The following is a 15,636-nucleotide window of genomic DNA, read 5'->3' on the forward strand; positions in this document are numbered from 1 at the left end:
GCAACAATAGACTAAACCTCGGCCCTGCCAACCCCAAACAGGCATGCCAGTCTGCCTCATTCCAGATTTGTGGCTTGTCTCCACAAAGTAATAGTGATTCTCTTGTCTACACCAATTGCAGGCTGCAGATGGGTAGCCTAATGTTGTAATGTCGGACTAAATTCTACACAGATGAACTGGAAAATTTCCTCACTCATTCAGAAATCTGCCAGCCAGCTGTCAGGTCTCCAGGACTCCCTCACTTGCCCAGATCACCAGTGAACAGACGGTGTTCACCACAATGATTAGGCTGTGTTTTTAGTTCAAACTCTTTGCTCCTATAGAATGATTTAATTCATTCTTCTTTCTTCAAAGACTCTGGAAAATGGTCAGTGGTATTTTCTTAAGCAGAAAGATTCTTCAAGAAGGCAACTGAGAAAACTGTCAAACCCACCTTGGAGTGAAGGATAAAAAGTGTACCTCTGTGAGCTGTTCGTTGGCCATGACCCCACTCCATGCCTGATCACTATTCCAAGGTGCCCAGAGGAAGACACCCTTTTGTGCCAATAGAGATGGGGAACTGGGAAGCAGGTGCCAGCTCCTATGTACTTGACTGTCACCATCAATAAAGGACACAACATAATTTTAGGGGACTCCAAAAGCCAAGACACAACACTTAAATAGAAAAAGAAACAAGTGACAAATGACAAATGGACTACAAAGAAGAAAGGAGTAAAGAATCTATTTCATTTGCATTTATAAAATATGAGAACATCGCACAGTCCAAAAAAATGTCCTTTTTGCCTTCACATATTTAAATAAATAAAGAGACCTTAAATGGATCATCTGTGTATGGACTTTCTGAAGGGTTTTTAAGGGTGTTTTTTTTTGTTTTGTTTTGTTTTTTAGAGTTTGTTCTTCCTTTAGCATTTGATCTGGGTACAGTCAGTTCCAAAACATCTAAGAGTGTCCATTTATGGGGTCCTTCTCTAGGGAGTGGGGATTTTGAAAAATCCAAAAGTTCTTTCTGAATATGTTTCTCTCAGGGCACTTCCTTGTCAATCATTAGTCTAAGTGAGTCACTCACACATATGTTCCCAATGAGCGTGAGCTTTGGGGTTAAATAAGCTTAGGTTCAAAAGCTGGCTCTGTCGTTTACAGTGTGCAAAAACATTTAGAAACCTATTTAATTTTTCATAGCCTCCATTTCTTCATCTTTCAGTTATTGTGAGGTCTCTATGCACGCTGACAAGCCACCTGTCAACAAGTCCCCAAACACTCCCCCTCTAAACTATACAGAGTCTACCAATCCTGCTAAATCTGGCCCCTGCCTTCCTCTTTAATTCTATCTCAAGCTACTCTCTTCCTAGCACGCCATGCTCAGGGACTCTGACCTACTTTCTGTTCCCTAAATATACCAAGGACTGTCCTTTCTCAAGGTCTTCACATGTCTTGTCTTCTCCACCTGAATCACCTTGCTCCCTGCTCTTTCTGTAGTTTCTTTCTCTTTCTTCAGATTTCATCTGGACTATCACTTCCTCAGAGAGGTCTTCTCAGACCCCTTTATCACACAGGTCCTCCAGTTAAGGGCCCGTTGCTTCTTTATAGCGCTTTTCAGTCTGCACTTAAGTATTTCTGTTTCTCATTACCTTTCTCCTTCATGGAAGTGGAGGGTGTGCCTCCCTGGACATCACTCCATTGCTCCTCTACTTCCTCACAACTTCATTGCTTTGACTAATTAGCATTCATCCTCTTTTTAGTGACACTACCCAGAATTCCTAGACGAGGCTAAATTCCCTCCATATTTATTTTCTTAGCATCCTGCACTTTCCTTCTGGAACGCTCTAAACACTTGTAATCACTTGGCCATTGTCTCTCTTTCCTAATATACTTATAGGAGGACAGGGTCCAGGTCTGTTTTCCGCTATGTCCATACTGCTCAGTATAGTGCCTGGCACCTAGAAAATGCTTATTAATAAATGTTAATTCCTGCATGTCCCCATGTTACTATTCAGTCTAACTCCCACAAACACCTTAATTTTCCCCAAGAGTCTTCACGCTGATGCCCCCTTTACATGTGGATTCAACACATTTCTCTTCAGTTTCTCTTCCTTCACGCCATTAGTCTCTTCTACTTCATAGCTATTGTGTGAAAACCTAGAATTACTTATTTAGACACATTTCCAGGGTATTCGATTCAAAGAATGTGTAAAATCAGAACAAAGCATAATGTGTAGAAAGTGAGGTGAAAACGCCCACTTAATTTGCTTTGGGGGTTTAGGGTGGGTAAACAATTACACACATAAGCAATTATTTAGCAGATAAGACCCAAATGGTTTGTGGAAGCTTCTGATTATCTCCTTCCTAAATTTACAGTAACGTCTCATCTTCTTTAGTGTTTCGATTTTTCTCCTTTCTTCTGCCTCTCCACAGCAAGCTAGTTTTCACTGTTTCTCCTAGCAGTGAGTATTCTTCTCCAATACCAAACCCAAGATGGCCACACGCGTTTGCACTTCTCTGTGGAATCCTCTGCTCACAAAATCCCTAACTGGTAAAACTCATACCTCAGGAGATAATTATCATATGACCAAATCCAAAACAAGCTGTCAAATAAATAAGACCATCAAGAGTTCTGGGCATGCCAAAAGTAAATACAAAGACATCCACAGACGACTGACGAAGGTTTTAGTGCCTGTTCTGGAGGGCTGCTCGTACTCAAAGTCACCATCCTTCTAAAACTCTGAGCTTTGCAGTTAAGTAAAAAAGTTATATTCTTTTTGCTCATTTTCTTATAATAATTAATAAGAATATTGCATTACACCCACATTTAGAGTTTTCACAAAAATGTATTCTTTTAGTCCCAAGCAAAATCAAATTAACCTAGAGTTTGGGAGATAGTATGACCATAAATCACAGAAATGCTATCCAGAGAACAGTAGCAGTCTTATCGTGGCATAAGTTAATTATCTAAACACTTGCAGAATTTTAAGGTGTCAGGAAAATAGGCCAAATTTACTGAAATGCAGCTGAGCCTTGAAATGTTTAAGATGTCTCAGAAACATAAAAAACATCTAGGTCTTAGTAACCTTTTAACACAGTATCTCTTTAACAACGAACAATGTATAAAATGGTGAAGTAACAGCATTCTCAGCTACCCCCAAAAGCATCTAAGAGGTCAGCTGCAGGGAAATATGCAGACCCTGTCGATGTGGGACAGTATAGGTTCTCACTGCTGACTACAGGAATGAACACATATAGTTCTTTGAAATACAGGTATTATTTAGGTTACAAAGAATTAGATAATACTGCAAAGCTAACTTAACGTTTGCTTGTCTAAAAGACCTATTTGCCCTCCCTTCCTTTTCTGTCCTTTGTTATCAATCACTTCCATATGGCAAACAACCTTGCCCTTCAGGTCAAAGAGGCTGGATTTTAATCCTGACAATGTAACATTGTGCAAGAGACTTAAACTCTCTGAACTTTAACTCCTCCTCATCAAAATATGGTTAATAGCTGTCTCATATGGTTTGGGGATTCAGCAAGGTGAGGTATGCAAAATTCTTGGCATGAAGGCTAGCAGACATTCAGTACTCAATAACTGTATTCACACCTCCACCTTTCATTTGAGGAATATAGAAAAAACACATCTCTTGTTACCTTATGACTTGAAGTGTGCCCTCCGGGTCAATCCTCACAGGACTCAGTTGCATAGATCTCAAATTCCATTATACCAACTCCAAAAAGTTTTACAGCAGTCGTTCTCAAAACCAAGAAATAAACAACCACCATTTAAAAGGGGTGGGTGGGTGGGAAAAATCACGGAGGAACTGAAATACATCTGTGGTCACCTGAGCACTTAAGTAAAAAAAAAAAACAAAAAACAAAACCACAGGACTAAAAGTAAAATGCTGCCTCTTCCGGCAATCACTTGCAACAGGCAATTGCAAATTGGGTCACAAATCAAGTGGAAGGTTAAAAAGCCAGCCATCCAAATAAACCGGGATATATTTGTACTAGTTTTTTCAATGATTTTGAAAATTTAAACATAAAACTTTCAGTCCTCAAAGCCTGTGTGGACTCCCTAAAAAGAAGTCCCCCTAGATGCCAGTTTGAAAAACAAAGTTTCATAGTAACAGAATTGTGTTCTTCTAAATAGTAGATTTCAGGCTTCAGAGGCTAGAAGGAAATTGAGGTGTGTCACAATTTACAATGTGTCTCCATCCCTATTTAAAATGCACTTTAATCCAAGTACATATCAGTGCTTTGAAGAAAACAGGGTAAAGGGAATTATGAAAACACAACTCGATACTTTCTTCCTATTTTTGAATCTGTTTCACCGTCTCTCTTCAATCATTGCCTGGGAATTTGGGTACTCCAGGGTCATAAACCCATGCAGTTGGGGCGCCTGGGTGGCTGAGTCAGTTGGGTGTCTCCCTCCAGCTCTGGTCGTGACCCCGGGGTCCTGGAATCGAGTCCCTCGTGGGGCTCCCTGCTCAGCGGGGAGCCTGCTTCTCCATCTCCTTCTCTCTCTGCCGCTCCCCGTTTGTGCTGTCTCACTCTCTCTCTCTCTCAAATATATAAATAAAAATCTAAAAAAAAAAAAAAAAAAAACCACCTATGCAGCTAAGCCAGGACTATGATGGAATATAGCCGGCCACATATAAGGAGATAGGGAACACTTCCTTTCTCTGATCTTAGTTCGATGCTCCTCGTAGGAACTCCCCTAGGACTTTGTGCTTACCAGTCAGGGTGTTTATATTAGGAACAAGAGCTTTATTACAGAATCCTGGCACAGGGTTTCAAGGCTCAATAAGTATTTAAAAAATGAAGGAACAATAAGTGGCTAATTTATATTTAATAAAAAGTCGCTACCAATTCAGTTTATCCCATCTAATGCCATATCATTTATCTTCTAATAAAGAATGTTTAAAAAAGCAGAAACAGACCCCAAAAATATAGAGAACAAACTGATAGTTGCCAGAGAGAGGGGGTAGTGGTGGAGAGATGGGCAAAATGGGTGAAGGGGAGTGGAAGGTACAAGTCACGGGGATGAAAGGCACAGCATAGAGAGTGTCATCAGTGATATTTTAATAGTGTTGTACGGTGACAGAGGGGAGCTACCCTTGTGGAGACCACAGCATAATGTATAGACTTGTCCAATCACTATGCTGGACACCTGAAACTAATGTAACATTCATTGTGTGCCAACTACACTCAAATAAAAAACAGTATTTACTTCCTGTCCCCTCCTCCGCCACCACACACCGCTGACATACCTTGTCTCCTCACCTTGTCAGGGGCAAACAAAACCAAACCGGCCCCTACAACTTTCGTCTCACCGCATAGGTTGGAAAATTGAAGAGTTTGAGATCCATCGCCTTACCACAGCCGCATCAACACACAGGATCGCAACAGTATCATCTAGTTTATTTTGACCAAGGGTTATTTCCTCTAAATGGGATAAGGTTTAAAATTAATTACAGACATCTTATAGCTGAGTGGCTCAGTGATCACTGCCTGGAATGATCCTTATGTCTGGATGTCTATCAATACTTGCAAACCACCCATCCAGTCACTAATTGGCATGCTCTGCAGAAGTCTCTGGAGAAAAGCTAAGGAACCGAGCACTTTCTAGCTTCAGTGTACTCTGGAAGCATGCTTTCCCTGGAGATCAGAGCTGTCAAGGGGCACTTTGATCATGGGAGACCATTAAGGCTCCTCCTCACTTTGGAGATGTCAAGATTTTAACAGAAACACAACTGCACCAAAGCCAATGTCATCTTCTTGATACTTATGAGGAAGCAAAATAAAATGGGCAGTTAAAAATCTATGAAGGTCGATTGATTTTCTCTACTAGCAATTATGCCTTATAATTGTTTGCTAAAAGAGGAATTGGCATTTTACAAAGCCAATGATTGGCTGGGATTTTGTGCTTACTGAACCTCTGTGGGTTTAGAGCGTGGGTTTGGATAAAAACCAAGAGTTGAGCAGGATTTGAGAAGCTTCTCCCATGCCTTTCATCTAGAAGCTGGGTGGTGAGCTCACGAGGTTTCTGACATTTCCCCCATTCCAACCAGGCTGGAACCCCACTGTAATCGAAATTCACCATGTTCCAGAACCCAGACTTTGGTCCTCATTAAAAACCCAACAGACAAAAAAGTCCAGGAGGCCCGCGAGCCAAACCTTTTCACACAGCAGGGAAGGTTTGCATTCGGTTTTATTTTTAAGTTAGCAGACTAGGCCAGGACTCATTTTGAAGGCTGATGAAAGACCTAGAGCCCATGTTTCATCTTCTGATTAATCCAAAATTAAACAATTCAGAGATTTTGATCACTTAGTCTTTTTTTTTTAAACATATGTGACAGATAAGAAATAGCCATCTCTAGTACACGTAGCAGGACACATTGTGTCTCCTGCAGGCTCCTGATGGACCATTCTTAGGCCTATTCCAAGATCAGATAGTAAATCACAATTTCCTTTTAAAGCACTGTTACAATTTTCACCTCTTATTGAAACCGAACTATGTGTATTCTGCTACTTAGACATGACTTACCTGCTGCTCATATTGCCAGTCACAATCTATCTCACTTTTTAAAGACACTTTTGATGAAGCGGGTATGTGATTTATGTAAGCCTTGTCGTACATGAAAGGGGGAAGGAATGAGACACGTATTGTGAGACTCATTAGTCGTGTCTGAGTTAAACATAAATCTCTGGAGAATAACAAAGTATTTTGCATTTTCCAAGTTTTCTTTTTTTTCTAAATCAAGGCTTGAAAATTAACAGACTTTAAAAATAATAAGTAATCAATCCCACAGGACATGAATGGGAACTCCAACACACCAGGAAAGATCATGGATGTTTTGGAGAGATAAACAACTGGCCCTCCACGCTGGGCGCCTGTCGCCATGCCACTCCCTGGACTTTAACAGCCCCACCTTTTGTGAGCACCTCAGCCATCTCCCCCTCTGGTCCCTCCGACCAGTTTCCATCTCCTCCTCTGAGCTCAGTCAGGAACATAGCAGGTCCCCAGAGGACTGTGCCTACATCTTCCTTATAACTCATCATAATGCTCTGCGATTATTTGCTTCCTTGAATGTCTTCCTCACAGACTGTGATCTCCTCAAGGACGAAGCCTTAATTGTCTTTTCATCCCAGCATAAAGCAGAGGACCTAGCATATTTATTTGCATATGCATTTTTTTATTTACACTTTGACTCTTTGCAAAAGAATATTTTGAGGTGCTTTATAGAACAGAGGGGTTTATCATTCAAAGGAATAAAAGATAAATCCATAAATAAAATAGGGCACAATAAAAATAAGAGGCGATGAGTTGGTGCCCAGCGGTTGCTACAGTCTATCAGTCAGGGTCTCAGCAGGAATCTGATGGCACATTCAAACTGAATCCATTAAGGAGAGTTTAATAAAGGGACTATTTGTAAAAGTGCTGGAAGGATTTAAGAAATGGAAAAAGTGGGTAAGTGGAGTGCCTCTGGGAAAATAACAAAAAAAAAAAAACTCCGCCAGGAATTTTTTACTACTCTAGACCTCAAGGGCAAGGTGAGGGAGTGGTTACCCGTACCCAGAGAAAGAACTCCGCAGGGACAGGCTGCCCGGTAGGAGGTGCGGACGTACAAAAGGAGGGGCTAACCCGCAGTGTCCTGACCTGCAGAGAGCTCAGGGAATAAGTGCCGAGTTTCATTCTCTCCTTGCCTTTAGATCTCGTTCTGATACTTCTCATGGCCCAAATCCAGCGGAAGCCTGAGGGCAAAGAATCCCCTTGATACAGTCCACACGCGTCAGGTTCCAGAGCCCAGAGCCACGTGCGGAAGAGAGGGGTAAGAAGAAGACATTCAACACAGAGCATAAGCCTATACCTTCCGTTACAGACATATTAGCAACAGGCCAGAACAAAATTAGAAACATAATTAGTTCCAAAACTCAGAGCATGTATCATTAATAGCATATCAGGGGTTTCTGAAAAGGCACAGAGGCCTGAGATAAAAATCTCCCACGGTAATGCTGGAGAGTGACTTTCAGAGACTTCTGGTAGCGTGCCTGGAGGCGCACCCAGGGCCCAAGACACAGAGCTGTTGAGAATAATTCTACAAGGCCACAGTAACGGGTTCTACCTACCAGTCTCCCAGCCTGATGATCTAGGGGTCGATTTTAAGGAACTTGAAGGAAATGTCAAACGGATGATCTTTTATGCCATTCTCCAAGAATATCAGTCGCTTCTTTTTAACAAAGAGTTTGAGAAAAGTTGAGCAGCAGACAATTAATATTCCCTGGCAAAAACAAGGATTACATGTGAAAGATAAAGCTGCAGACTTCATTAATCAAATGAATGGAAGAGAGGGCCAGTCCCTTTTGTGAAATTTAAGGGGCCTACTCGATACACATCTGAAGAGATGCCTGCCCATCACATGCAGGCATCCAGCGTCAAGCCGATTCTAGACTCTCCAAAAGACCCAATCGACATTTGCTTTAAAAAGCAGAAATGGAGGGGTGCCTATGTATATATATAAATATATAAATATTTAATATGTAATAATATAATATTATAAATATAAAATAATATTAATATATAACATTATATAATAATATATAATAATAATAACATAGCATAACATAATATATATAATCTCCTAGTTCTGTTTCTCTGGAGAATCCTAATTCAAGTGAGTTACTTAAGCTCTCTGTGCCTCAGTTTCCTTACCTATTAAATGCAGATGGTGATAGTTATGCACAATTTAAAGGAGTTAATGTGTATAAAGTATTTAGAGGACTAACAGTAGCAATTTAAAACTGTTAATGATGATGGTTAGAGTATCAGAGGAGACATAAGTCCTTTTTACCGTAACAAGGAATGAAATAATGAGTTTCTGTCAATATACTGAGAAGAAAACGCTTTCTTTTGGGGTCTGCTTGGTAGCAAAGATGAGCAAAACACAAATTGGGAATATGCCCCCGTTCTCTGCATGTTTCAATTTCTGCCTTTTTTTTTTTTTTTTAAGATTTATTTATTTGAGAGAGAGAGAGATTGAAAGCGGGAAGGGCAGAAGGAGAGAGAAAGTGAAGCAGACTCCATGTTGAGCACAGAGCCAGAAGCGGGGCTCCATCTCATGACCTTGAGATCATGACCTGAGCCGATAACCAAGAGTGGGCCACTTCAACGACTGTGCTATATGGTTATATAGAAATTGGTTCATTGGTTATGCAGGTGAGCAGTCCCATGATCTGCCACCTGCAGGCCAGAGAAACACCCATGTCCAAGGGCAGGAGAAGATGGAGGTCTTAGATGAAGAAGACAGAGAGAATTTGCCCTTTCTTTGAATTGTTGTATTTGGGCCCTTAACCAGTTGAATGATGCCTGCCCACATTGGTGAAGGCAGACCTGCCCTATTCAGTCTCCTGATTCAACTTCTAATTTCTACTGGAAACACCCAAAATAATGTTTTACCAGCCACCTGGGCATCCCTCAGGCAGTCAAGTGGCATAAGGCATAAATTAACCATCGCATTGCTCAAGTTCACTCTGTACGCTAGAGGATTTAAACTTTAGATGTTTAGCTTCAGAGATCTTTCTCTTAACCACCACAAAATTCTAACACTCTAGTCCAACATTAGACAAGGAAAGTAGATAAAAAGCCATGCCCTGTGAAATGAGAAACTTGGCAGGATCATGAATTGTCGCCTAAATAATACTCCGAGCCTAACATTTCCGGGATTCCATAGGACGTCTGGTCCTATAAGATACACCAGCAAAAGAAGGGTGCCAAGGACAATGACGTTGAGAAACCTACCTAACGAGTATCCTACTTTGTGAGAGTCATGATACATACCTATATTACAGGCCCTGAGAAAGTATTCATGAAAGAAAACTTGTTTCTCTTTCATTATCCAGATTCTACTAAATTTATTCCATCAGTGAATTCACTCATTGCTTCATCCCTGCTAAGGTCAGCAATGACCTCTGAGTCACTAAATCCCAGGACTTCTTAGCAGCTCCCAGACACGATAGACTTTACCCTCCCCTTTTGAAACATACTTTTCACATGGCTTCTACAATATAAATCTCTTGGTTTCCTTCCTTCTGTGTGTTTCTCATTACTCCTTTCCCAGTTCACTCACCACCTGCCAGTCAACAATTGTTGGGAGTCCTGAGGACTTGTCCCCAGCTCTTTCCTTACCTTCCTTGAGGGTCTCTACTAGGTGATTGCATTTACATCCATTGCTTTGCTATCCACCTATTTGCAGACGATGCCTAGATTTATATCAACATTCCAGACTTCATCTCTAAGTTCCAGAACTGTTTTTCCAACTTCCTACTTGAAATCATATCGACAATGTCCCAGAGCCCCCTAACTTCAACATGTCCAAAGAAAAGCTTGTTTTCCTCCCAAACTTCATCCTCTTCATATAGCCTGCTTTCAGGAAATGGTGGAAAAAAGCATTCATTTGCTTGCCAATACCAGGGCCTCATTTGTGACTCCCTCTCCCTCAGCACCCATAACTGATCATCACCAGATCCTGCTGACGTCGGAGCTAAATGCCTCTCATACCCACGCACTTTCTTTTCTATTTAAGCTACAAGCTGAGTCCACGTCACCAAAATCTTTCTCTTAGACTTTTTGCAGCAACATATAACTTGGTTGTATGTACTTCTTCTCTCCATCAGCTATGCTCATCTCATCTATTCTCCACCTTACAGACACATCCAGAGGAGTGGTATTTTTTAAATGCCAATAGAATCATGTCCCCTTTCTACTTAAAACAGATTGGTGATTTGTCATTTAACTTATGATAGAGAAAACCTTCTTAAGGTGGCCTCCAATGTTTTCCATGCATGTCCTGATCTATCTCTCTGGCTTCACGTAGCATTTCTTTTTTCCTTGATGTCTTCACTTGGAAGACGTGGATGTTTTGCAATTCACCACCCTTGCTGGGTTCATACCTTGGACACTGGTACAAGCCATTTGCTCCAACTGGAATGTGTTTCTCTCTCTTTCTCCTCTACTCAGTAACCACTCATCCTTCAGATTGCATCCAAGTATCACTTCTTCAGAGAGATCTACTTTAGACTCCTATGAAATGACATACCTATCTTCTACAGCACGTCCTGCTTGCAATTTTACATTTTCTACGTACTTACTGGCTCAATAGCCATCCTCGCTACTAGACTGGAAGCTACATGAGGGTGAACGATGTTCTTTCTGTTCACTACTCCAGCTTTAGCACCTAACACAGCACCTTGAATCATCTGGTTGCTGCTGAACAGGGAGCCCTTTGGCCAGCAGTGTGCCAGGTGCTGTTGACAGAACATTAAAGAAGACGGACTGCGTCTCTTCGCTGATGGCGTTTCTAGACTAGTGTAAGAGAAAGGTAATCCATCAGTACGTACAAAGCAATGTGTGGGCAGGGTGAAAACAGGAGAGGTTCCAGGGAAAGCCAAGCTGTCAAAGGTTAAGGAAGGCTTCCCAGAAACAAAAGACCTAAATAATAGTGATAGCTCTGTAGGCACTTTGTGTATTAATGTTTGTGTTAATGTATTATGTGTTCCTGTATTATGTAAAAATCACACCGATCTTCACATAAGAGGAGGTGAATAGGAAAGTTGAGGAGCAACGAACAAGGTGACTTGCCAAGTTTGCTCAGCTACTTAGAAGGGGAGCTGGATTCCAACCTAGACAGTGTGGCTCCTACTTCTGCGTTCTTAACTCACATTGCACCAGTTCCTGCATTGCCTCGGCTTAAGAGAGGCAAGAGACAGGCAGGGTTCCAAACAAAGGGTAGAACAAAAACAGAGACTGAGCAGAAAAGAACTCTAGGCTTTTAAGAAACTAATTGATCAGGCTGCATTTTTAGAAAGAATGAAAGACAAAAACCACTTGCTCTAAGATGGAGACCGGATCTGGAGCAAGGCAAGGCAAAAAGCACGTTACGCTCTTCATACATCCACCATTAAAATCCTCTAGGATACGTGTTCCTTGGAAGACCATAAGCCAATACCGCTCTCTACAAACCGGAGACGGAATGAGGGTTTGCTCCCTATGTGGGTCACCACTGCTTTTCAAGACTGCAAACAGAAGAGTACATTGAATTAAGCATTTTACAAATATACACACTTTGGCCCAACGAGGGAAGCTGACTTGGTTCAGAACAAATTCATTTCCAGAAAGTTCAGACAATCTCAATGTTTCAGAACTTGAAAGAACTTTAATCTTATCAAGTCCATGTGTAACAATGAGGAAAAAATAAAAGGACAATTACTATTAACCACTTCCCCTGAGGAAAAAGATTCAAAAGGGATATAGCTTAAAAAAATAGTGAGCTGGTTTTTCATCCTCATATCTTTGAAGGGGTGTGCAGGGGAAAAGGGGGGCAATGCTAGATCAGGCATTTTTTGCACATACTATCCGTAGGGAAATCTAAATCTATAACCATCATCATAAAATGAAACAAGAAGCAAATCAGAAAGGAATGAATGAAGGGCAAGTGATAGCCAAGGGGTTTACAATAATCAATTATTAAAATGCCTTAAAAGAGCAAAGAAAATGCTTATCAGATCAGCAAAGCACCTTTTAATAAATAATATGATTTGGGTTTAATTAATGGCCTAATTACAGTTTTACCCAATAGGCTTAAATGTTCCAAAGGAACAGTTTGAGTCTCTTTGGTAGATAATCTGTGTTTTAAAAAATGTTCTAATTACATATTTGCTTGAGTAAATAATGTGAATTTTACAAAACTGCCTAATGATATATTTATGTGACTATATTTACCCATGGCCTCTCATTCTGTACTAATGGAGCGGGGATTTCTGCTCCAGGGAGACATGGAAAAGTGGGAGGGCTCCAGCCTTCACCCGAATACCCCTGTTATGCTCACCCTGCTCTCACCCCAAAACACACCACTGCAAGCATATGACCCACTTACTCATCATCAATTTAAATAGGAAAAAAAATATGTCTTCCTCAGCCTTTTGTGTAAACACATTTTGCAGAAAGGGTACAGACTTGAAAAATGAGTATTAATACCGTACAATGCTCCACGAAAAGTGGATAATGAGACTGTAACCAAGACAGGACATTCAAGGTTTAAAAAGCTGCATAATTTATTCTGTTCTTTATAGAATGTCTTACAATGCCTCGTGAAAATCCGCCTCTATGTGTTGGGATCAGAGGGCTCTGACGTAAGGCCACATAACGGTCTGTATCAGGTAACAGAGAAGTCCTACAAAAACTGAATTCGAATCTCCTGGCTTTGTGATGACCTGCGTCTGTTCGTGAGTTGTCAGTTATTTTCACGTGTCTAAAGACATAAATCTAGAAAAACCAGCACATATCTAATCACAAAACTGGATGAAGAAACAAAGATCCATCTCGGAGCTTACTCATAGAATCTCACTCTAAGCAGACATTTACTGTTTAAAATTAGGTGATACTGCATTCCCTACATTAAACTAAACATGACCCAGGGAAGGGAACCCAGCGTTTATATTTCCAGTCATTCTCCAAACAAGATGAGATGATTTACCAAAACACATACCAAAAAAAGATAAAATAAATGGTTCAGGGAACAAGAGAATAAGGACGAGTAGGTGAGAGAATAAAATCAAGGAATAGGATTAGCATCCCTCTCAAGCATGCAATAACAGCCTACAGCCCATAAGCTTCCAAGAGGCCAAAGCAAAGCAAGAAACATGACAATTTACACAAGTCAATCAAGTCAGGTAATCAGCAAGATCTAAAACAATTTCTCCAATGATCCTCATAAACAGGGTACCTTGTACCCATAATTTTTCAACCACACCTCAATAGAAGATAGTAAGTTTCATAGGATTGTGAGTTACCATTTAGGTCAAGGACAGAATCCCATACTTTAAAAAATGGAATACATAATAAATGTCCCATCAATTGTGCTGATCACAGTGGTATCCCTCTTGGATGATTCAGAAGGCTTTCCAATAATTGCAGGGACTCAGGGCCCTCATTATAGGCACTAATTGTATTTTACTATAATTGGGCAGAATTGCTACTTAATTGAGAATTCAATGGATAGAGTGCCAGATTAACTAATTTTCACCTTAATAAATGTGTGATTATTTATTAAAATTTTGAATCCCACTGTTGATGCCCTTAGAAATTACTTCGTACTCCGGACGCTCTCTCGCAGAGCTCAGATAAATGATCCCATTGCTCAGACCATAAGACTTGTGATTCTGAACTGTGGAGTAAAGACATCCACAGCACGGAGCCCAAAGCACCCCAATCCGTGTGTGTCTTCCCTCTGGTCCAGCAGCATCTGGGGCCGCTTGCCTGCCGGAATGCCGCGGTACCATCTGTTTACTCTGGCCTCGTTTGCTTGGATCGAGTAGGAAATTGAAGGCACTAATCTGAATTTTTCAGAAACTTTGCAGTAATTGAAAAGAGAAGGTGATAAAGAGGCGGGGGTAGCTGTTTGGCAACTTAATTATACTGGTCACTCCGTGGGCTGCATAATAAGGCAAAGGCGTATTTTTGAAAGAGTACCAAGCTAAGAGCAAAACCATAACTCCAAGCACTTTGTAGAGGAGCCCATCCACTCAAGTAGTCATTTATAATTAGGATGTGAAACTCAGCCCCGCAGTCATTTATTATTGAAACTGCCGTAAGGTGATCTCCAAAACAACTTCGTCTCTTGATTTCCCTCCTCCTCCTCCCTTTCTAAAAGCAGCAAATGCAATACATGGGATTAGCCTCTTAGGAGCAAATAGGCAGAGATGAAATGCAGCCAGGAGCTAATGCTTGGCAGGACCCAGAAGGCAGGTGCCAAGAGGACATGGGTGGATCATCGGAGAATTGATTGGAAAGATTCTCTGTTCCCAGAAGAGAGCAGGCTTCAATGGTTTCTCTCAAGTTTTATTGCACATTAGCAGAACCATATGCTCTGCTCGTGTGGGCAGCACCTGGGGGGGGGGGGGTACATCAGCCTCAGACTAAAATGCAGAGTTGAGAAGTTTCTGTTTAGAAAATGAGATCTAGAATGAGTGCAGAAGCTGCACCTGTCCTCAGCCTCCACATAATACATTTCTTCACGCGGAGTCTATTCAAGTTGGGTTTTTTCCCTTCCACGTCCACCAAGAGAAGGAAAAAAAAAAAAAGCAACTTTCTATTACTCTGAAACACACGGGAGAAAAGATTCTATCTTTTTAAGAGGGTGGCAGGTAGTTGGAGGTAGGGGAGAAAGGCAAGAAGAGAATGTTCTTTTCAAGACTTGAAATCAATATGTCTTATCAAACCCAAATCAAATCGTATACGCCAAATTCATTAGACCCAGAGTCTACTTGTTAGGAATAAATATTTTGCCCTAGGATTAAATCCCCTTATGTCGCAGAGGCTGAGTTTCTTCAGCCAACTGGAAAAAACGAGCCAGGTAAAACTCGATAGACGCTATATACAGTGGGAGGTGCAGGGGCCATAGACTCCGCAAGTTTCAGCGAGACACCCCGCAGGTTTTTGTGTCCTCAGGAACTGTGCCACGTGGGGCGGCCCTGGATGGTAGAGCTCCATCTGGGATAAGCCGTCTCTGCCTCTGGTGCTCATCCTGGCCCCCCCGCGCGCTTCGCCCCCGTGCCTCCCCAGTGCTTCCCCGTGATGTCTCAAAGCTGCTCCCA

At 41.3% G+C, this 15,636-nt stretch overlaps 1 protein-coding gene across 1 annotated transcript in view; it reads right to left on the reverse strand.

Moving 5' to 3' along the window:
* The window catches only part of ELAVL2 (ELAV like RNA binding protein 2), a 438,381-nt gene that overhangs the window by 67,670 nt on the left and 355,075 nt on the right, over positions 1 to 15,636 (reverse strand). The gene's annotated exons all lie outside the window — the stretch shown is intronic.

This window comes from Ursus arctos, unplaced genomic scaffold (genome assembly GCF_023065955.2).
Source record: "Ursus arctos isolate Adak ecotype North America unplaced genomic scaffold, UrsArc2.0 scaffold_18, whole genome shotgun sequence".
NCBI classification, from domain to species: domain Eukaryota; kingdom Metazoa; phylum Chordata; class Mammalia; order Carnivora; family Ursidae; genus Ursus; species Ursus arctos.